A 6476-nucleotide genomic window follows, 5' to 3' on the forward strand; every position below is an offset into this window, starting at 1 on the left:
CTCACCGCTTATTGCAGACGAGCAAAAGTCATGCAGGTATTGTATAAGAGAGTGAGTTAACGTCCGGTCATGATCAGCTCGCAAGAAGTACGCGCCATGTTCAATTTTAAAATGGAACCCCGATGGAATTCCGAGGTTAGGCAGATAATGCAGTCGAATGCCAAAGACGAGAAAAAACTCAAGCTGCAGATTAACAGGATAAATAGCGCAAAGAGAGTACAACTGGATAAAATTGATGGAGAGATGATGATATTGCGAAAGCAGTTACTCGAGGATCGTAAAATTCTCGGCACTCGGAGTGACATCAAAAAACGCGACGAGAAAAACGGAGATATCCTTGACGTGGGAGGCCACAAAGATCAGAAGGTTCCCATTGTGAAGCCAATGATGGTGGGATTCCAGAAAGCCGAGGTTCTAGACCGAAATTGTTTCAAAAATTTTCAAGAACGCTCGCGTCAAACAACTATGGCGCAACACGAACCTAGACCCCATCTAAGTAGAATTGGGGCTACTGAAAAAGACGAGAATAACAATTTTAGGAGAAGAATGTCCGATTTGGGAATGCTACAACCATCGTGTTCAACTCCGTCGATTCGGGTCGGCCGTCGGCACTCCATAGCAGAAATCAATTTGAATGATACGCTTCTGAGTAAAATTTGCGCACAAACAAATGCAGGCGGTTCGACGATGAAAAAAAGTGCGTCTGGAGCGTTCACGGCGGCAGCGGACGTTAAAATCGATCATCCTCGTTTGGGGCAAAGAAGAGGAAGCCTTCCTCCCGCTATGGGTTTGCCTAAAATAAAAAATATGAAATTTCAACCCGAACGAGGCAGCAAATTGGAAACTGAAAAAGAGAGAAAAATGACGAGTCAGGATACAAAATTAGCAAACTTTAGCAGAAGAAGAAGAAATTCTCTGCCAAACTTCGACATCTCACCCACAAATAGAGATTCGATGGCTTGTAAAGAACGCCTAACAGCCAAACTGATGCATTCTAAGCCAAAACCAAGCAGTGCAGTTGGAAGAAATGTTGTATCACCGACTGAAACGTCCATTTTCGGGAGAAAGTTCAAGAGAAAACCAACGCCCATCAGTGAGAAATCAGATGAAGGAAATTCTGGGAATGAACAAGGTGATGAAGACGATGAAAGCTTATCGCTGGATAGGCCATCGCTTACAGAGGCAAATGATCCTGGCTCAGATCAACCACATTCGTGTGAACAAGAGCTCAGCTTTATTCCAAAAGCCACACTAAAAGAAAAGATGGATAAGTTCTTCCTTGAATGGGTAGATGAACTGGAAGAGGAACCAAGGATTGACATAGAGGAACTTTTGCAAGAGTTTAAAAAAGAGAAAGAGGAGAAAGAACAACAAAAATCAGATGGCCCCGTGAAAGATCGGGAGATGAAGTGCACTGAAAAGGATGCACTGTCCCAATGTGCAGGACAAGAAAGTTTTCCCACGGAAGAAGAGAAGTGAATTAAAAACTATTTTATCGTTTTCTTTTACCTGTGTATTCACAAAAAGACAGCAGATGACGCTGTTTTAACAACTTAAGTAAAGCAAAAGATCTGAATTCGCCAAAACAGACTTGATATAGAATTGGTTAGGGAAAGTTAGGAATAAGTTTTTGACGTCTTGCCAGGAAAAAGATAAGTTTTCTCATTCGAAACTAGGCTTTGATAATATCTTGTTTTGTAGGTTGTACATAGAATTTGGAGGATAATGCAAAAGCAAAACTTAGTAGAAATAACGGTATAAGTACAAAACTACAGAACAAATTGCTGCTATTTCAGGATCCTCTGCTTCGTAATATCATACTTCGATTGCAAAAGATGTACATTTTGTACAAGCTGTAAATTGCTGATATGTTTATACATAACGTTATCTTTATACAATAATCATTTAAACAAACAGAAATAAAAATTGTTGTACAACATGTTGATGTTTGCTTGTTTTCTATTGTTATCATTATTAATAAGCGCACACAGAGAAAAACTAATTGCAATTGACGAGGTCAAGTGCTAGGATTAAGGTTTATCGTTCAAGGCCTGTGTAAAAATGACAAAATATAGATCTACCCCCAGCCGAGAACTACGTGATCTATTATAAATAGTGGACGAGACTGATAGCTTTTTCAAAAAAAAAAAGATAAAAAGATTTTTGCCGATGGAGAGGATTAGTGGAAACATAGCGGAAAGTATGACAACAGCGTTAATTAAAAACCGTACTTGACGTGACGAAAGAAAAAACTTTGATAAAATGGAAATCACTTATGTCCGAGTTCACTATATTCCGGAGAATCTAGTCTAGCACTGTTTTAATCATAGAGCAATTTATTAAATATCATTGATAAAAAATCCTATCTACAGACTATTTGCAATATTAAAGGCAGATTAGTTTAATTCTAAGGGTTTGTCGAAAGATGGTGCATAAGAGATGTCCGAAGTACCAATATCTGAAAAAGAACTTCACAACACGAAACTTAACCTAGCGCTCACTTTGATTTGATCTTGCCCACTAAACCTTCCACTTCGATCTCACGCACTTAACTTAGCGCAGGAAAATCGCTTTTCATTATTCTAAGAAGTAACATAGAATTAACTCTCAATTAATTAATTTCGAAAGCAAGGAAAGACGGGGGGGGGGGGGGGCTTCTAACTGGACAAAGATCTTTAGAAGGGAGAGGTCGGACAGGCGAGATTATTGCCAGGCGAGTGCCGAAGATCCTTTTCTTGCCGGCCAACAGATCTTAGAGCATGGTTTTGGTAAAAGATCTCCAACATAACTTTACGTTTATGCAAGTATGTTATGGTTCCTTTTTTGGTTTCTATTCAACATGATAAACGTAATTATAGACCACTTTCATAAATGGCTGCCAGATTAATATTCTTTTGTTTAAATTTAAATTAGCCCTACTGGCCTCGTTCTCTAGTACAAAATTCAAAAGAATACATTATCTCAAGCGAGGCCAGAAGGGCTAATTTAAATTTAAACAAAAGAATATTTCTACGGCAGCCATTTATGAAAGTGGTCTGTACAGCTCCCCTCTCGCCCTCTCATTTTTTATTGAAGGCGCCAGGGACCCTTCTTTACTAGCCATGGCTATTTTAATGACTGGAATTAACTGGTGCTTTTTTTGGTAGCTCCCTTGAGGGTTATGTTTATATAAAACGCCTCAGGAGTAGTATAAATAACTTCATTATATAATATAACATCTTGTACACACACACGTGCTGCAGAATGTGTGGAGTTGAAGGGGCGTGCAGTTCACGAGTTTTAGGAAACTTGTCATAAATATCAAAACACCATTTTCTTCATATTTTTTATTGTCTTGCTTTTGAACAAAAAGGGAGAAAATCCTCTCATGGAAATGTTTAGGATCTAAATTTTGTACAAGTAACTTCGTGTTGGTATAAACAGTTTAGAGCAGACCGGAGAATGCTTTTTTCGTGCAATTTTGAGAACGATTTGAAGGGTACTATTTATAGCTGGAGTTTATTGAAATTTAATCCTTTAATCAAGATATCTTTTCGGAAGCTCCCTGGAGAGTTTTTACAATATTGCACTTTTTAGAATTGATATCAATAGCAGCGTAAATGGTTTTTTTTTTTGTTAAAGACTACATGAAATGAATGTATTTGGGAAAGTACCGTCTTACTCAGTACGGAATCAATGTTTTGTACAGCTACTTTGAGTGCCCCCAAAATATTTAATTAATTTTAATTAATATAGAACAAAGATAGAACAAAGCAAAGAAATTGAACATTGTTGTTCACGATAGAAGAAAGCAAAGAGCTTAAAAGCTCTTTGCTTTGTTCTATCGTGAAATTTGTTCGAATATTGAGCTAGACTTGTCAACGAGAAGTTGTACGAAAAAGAACGTTATGAATTTTCCTTCCAAATTGGCGTTCTTTGTTCGCCGCAAATGAAAAATGAAGCCATCCGTGACTACTAGCTTTAACCATGAGCACGGTTCATTAAATTATGTTACATAGAAGAATGCTCTCAGACCAACTATAATGCCTTATGCTAAGTAACGGTTTGCCTTATCTTTGCGTTCTTGATACTGCATGGTCGGTAATATTAACACTAAAAAGCTTCTGGCATGTTTTGACCATACTGTGTCAGTTTTTCTTGAAATTCTCGTTTGCATGTACATGCCCATACACCTGATCATCACATGCACGCGTCTCAGACATAAAGCTTAAGTTGATTACAGCCAAAATCACGAAAAGACTTCGTCCTCTGAGGTAGATACTTTTTTCGGCAGCTCCCATGGCCAAGAGAATTTAAGCAATAGACGACTCGAAAAGTTTGTAAATGATTTGCCTCCGGCTCGTGATTTACAAACTTCTCTCATGTTCTCCCAACAACCCCCGCGCAAGTTATTACATCAGTAAACCGATAGAAATTGTGGTCTATTGCTTTCATTTAACAGACCCTCAACAAAACAATTTCGTAGTTTACCGGTGTAATAAACGATAGGTTTTTGACCAATATTGTATTTTCTCAGTTATTTTAAAATTATCACCAACAGCACTCCCATTTGACCAACCAAGTTAGCACGAAACACTGTCTTCTACTTTTCTTCAAGTGCTACAAACTGAGCTTTAGGCGCGATACAAAGTCACCCTAGGCGGTAACCTTTACTCAACTCACAGAATTGGATTCCACTATCAATGCATAATTGGCCGTTTTTATGCTAAAGACGCTAAAGTCGTCTTAAGACGACTTTAACGTTTAGCTTTAAAACGGTAAATAAGGCAGACGACTTTGACGTCTCATACGTTAAAGTCGTCTGGTATAAAGACGGGACGTCGTAAACTAGGACGCATTTATGCTCGACCCGTCGTTTGGCTCGGACGGCACACAAACCTATTGCTTTGGCTGTGTCTATTTCATCATCTTCCATCATCTGAAGTTTTCGCTTTCTCGATTCACTTTTTTGTGTTACGAACATCTGCATTTCTAAGTCATGCCTTTCTTGGCGACGGCGAGAAATAGACTTTAAAAGTTGTAACGCCGCCGCCATGTTGGAGTTTGACCAATTTATTCGCATTTCGCGGGCTTGAAGTTCATTTTGGCGCCGCTGTCGAGTCCACTGTCTTCCGAGAGTAGAGCTTAGTCCTTTTTTCAGAAAAATCTACTTATTTAAATAAGGTCGTCTATTTTATGCGTGTCGTTTTTACACTAGACGACTTTGAGGTCTCAGACGTTAAATGCGTCTAGACGACTTTAACGTCTCTACCATAAAAGCGGCCAATCTTTATCTAATGGATGATACAGCGGCGGGTCTAAAACGCAGGTCACAGGTCACAGGTCACGGTGATGAGTAAAGGTTCGGTTTATTTTTTATCCATTTTAAGTGCCGATTTATCCTTTGATATTAAAACGTCAGTTTTTGCAATAGGTTTTGTCGTGGTTTACACTCGAATTTTTTTTCTAAAATCGACGAAACATGAAAAAAGTAAATTCCGGTACTTCTGTGGCTTAGATTTCACGTCTACCTAGACTTATCAATGAGCGTTTTCAATGCAAAGAGGCTATCAACTGTCTCGTGCATTCTTCCAAAAACAATCTTGTTCGAATCAAGCTTTTCAGTTTTCTTTTCAGCGGCTTCAGTTGGACCACAAACAAATTCATGTGCCCAAAACCTATGAGCCCGAAAACACGCAAAAATCCAGCGGAGTTGCTCATTTCGTTACATTCCAAATGGTAAGTCTCACGAAATTCGATGTCTGGGATTTCTGGCCATGATGGATTCATCGAGCTATGAGGTAAGAGACTAAAAAAATTCGAGTGTAAACCACGACAAAACCTATTGCAAAAACTGACGTTTTAATTTCAAATGAGAAATCGGCACTTAAAATGGATAAAAAATAAACCGAGTCCTTTACTCGTCATCCCGGGTCATCCCAAGGTGGTATGTTGTCTAAGTGATCACGACCTGACCCATGACCTGTGACCTGCGTTTTAGACCCGCCTATAGTACAGTACGTTTAGGTAACACTTATCCGCTGGATAGCAATTTATCCGTTGGATAGCGTTATCCGCTCTTTCAACAACCAGGCCTTGGTGTTTTTCTGACAAATTAACGTTCTTTCCATCACCCTATGTCAAGGCAATGGCCATTTAGAGTCTAATCGCTCGAACCTTGAACTGAAGTAGTGAAAAATTGAGTCTTGTAAACGTTTCCAAGCTTCACTCTTGAACTTCGGAAGTTTACTCTCCACACGAATTTTATCTCATGCTCGCTTATAAATTCGCCTACTTAATTGTAAACAGATACACACGAAGATCAAAGAAAACTTGCAGCCTTTTGGCTTATCAAATATTGATGGGGATCATGAAAAAGAAAAGATCAGAGAGCCTTCTGGGGGATCAGGTTAATTTTATTGTCCTACAACCAAAATCTCCCCCCCCCCCGCCCCGCCCACTCACAGATCTCTTAAGCATACTCCCCGAATATTTTT

Source organism: Stylophora pistillata, chromosome 8, assembly GCF_964205215.1.
Source record: "Stylophora pistillata chromosome 8, jaStyPist1.2, whole genome shotgun sequence".
NCBI classification, from domain to species: domain Eukaryota; kingdom Metazoa; phylum Cnidaria; class Anthozoa; order Scleractinia; family Pocilloporidae; genus Stylophora; species Stylophora pistillata.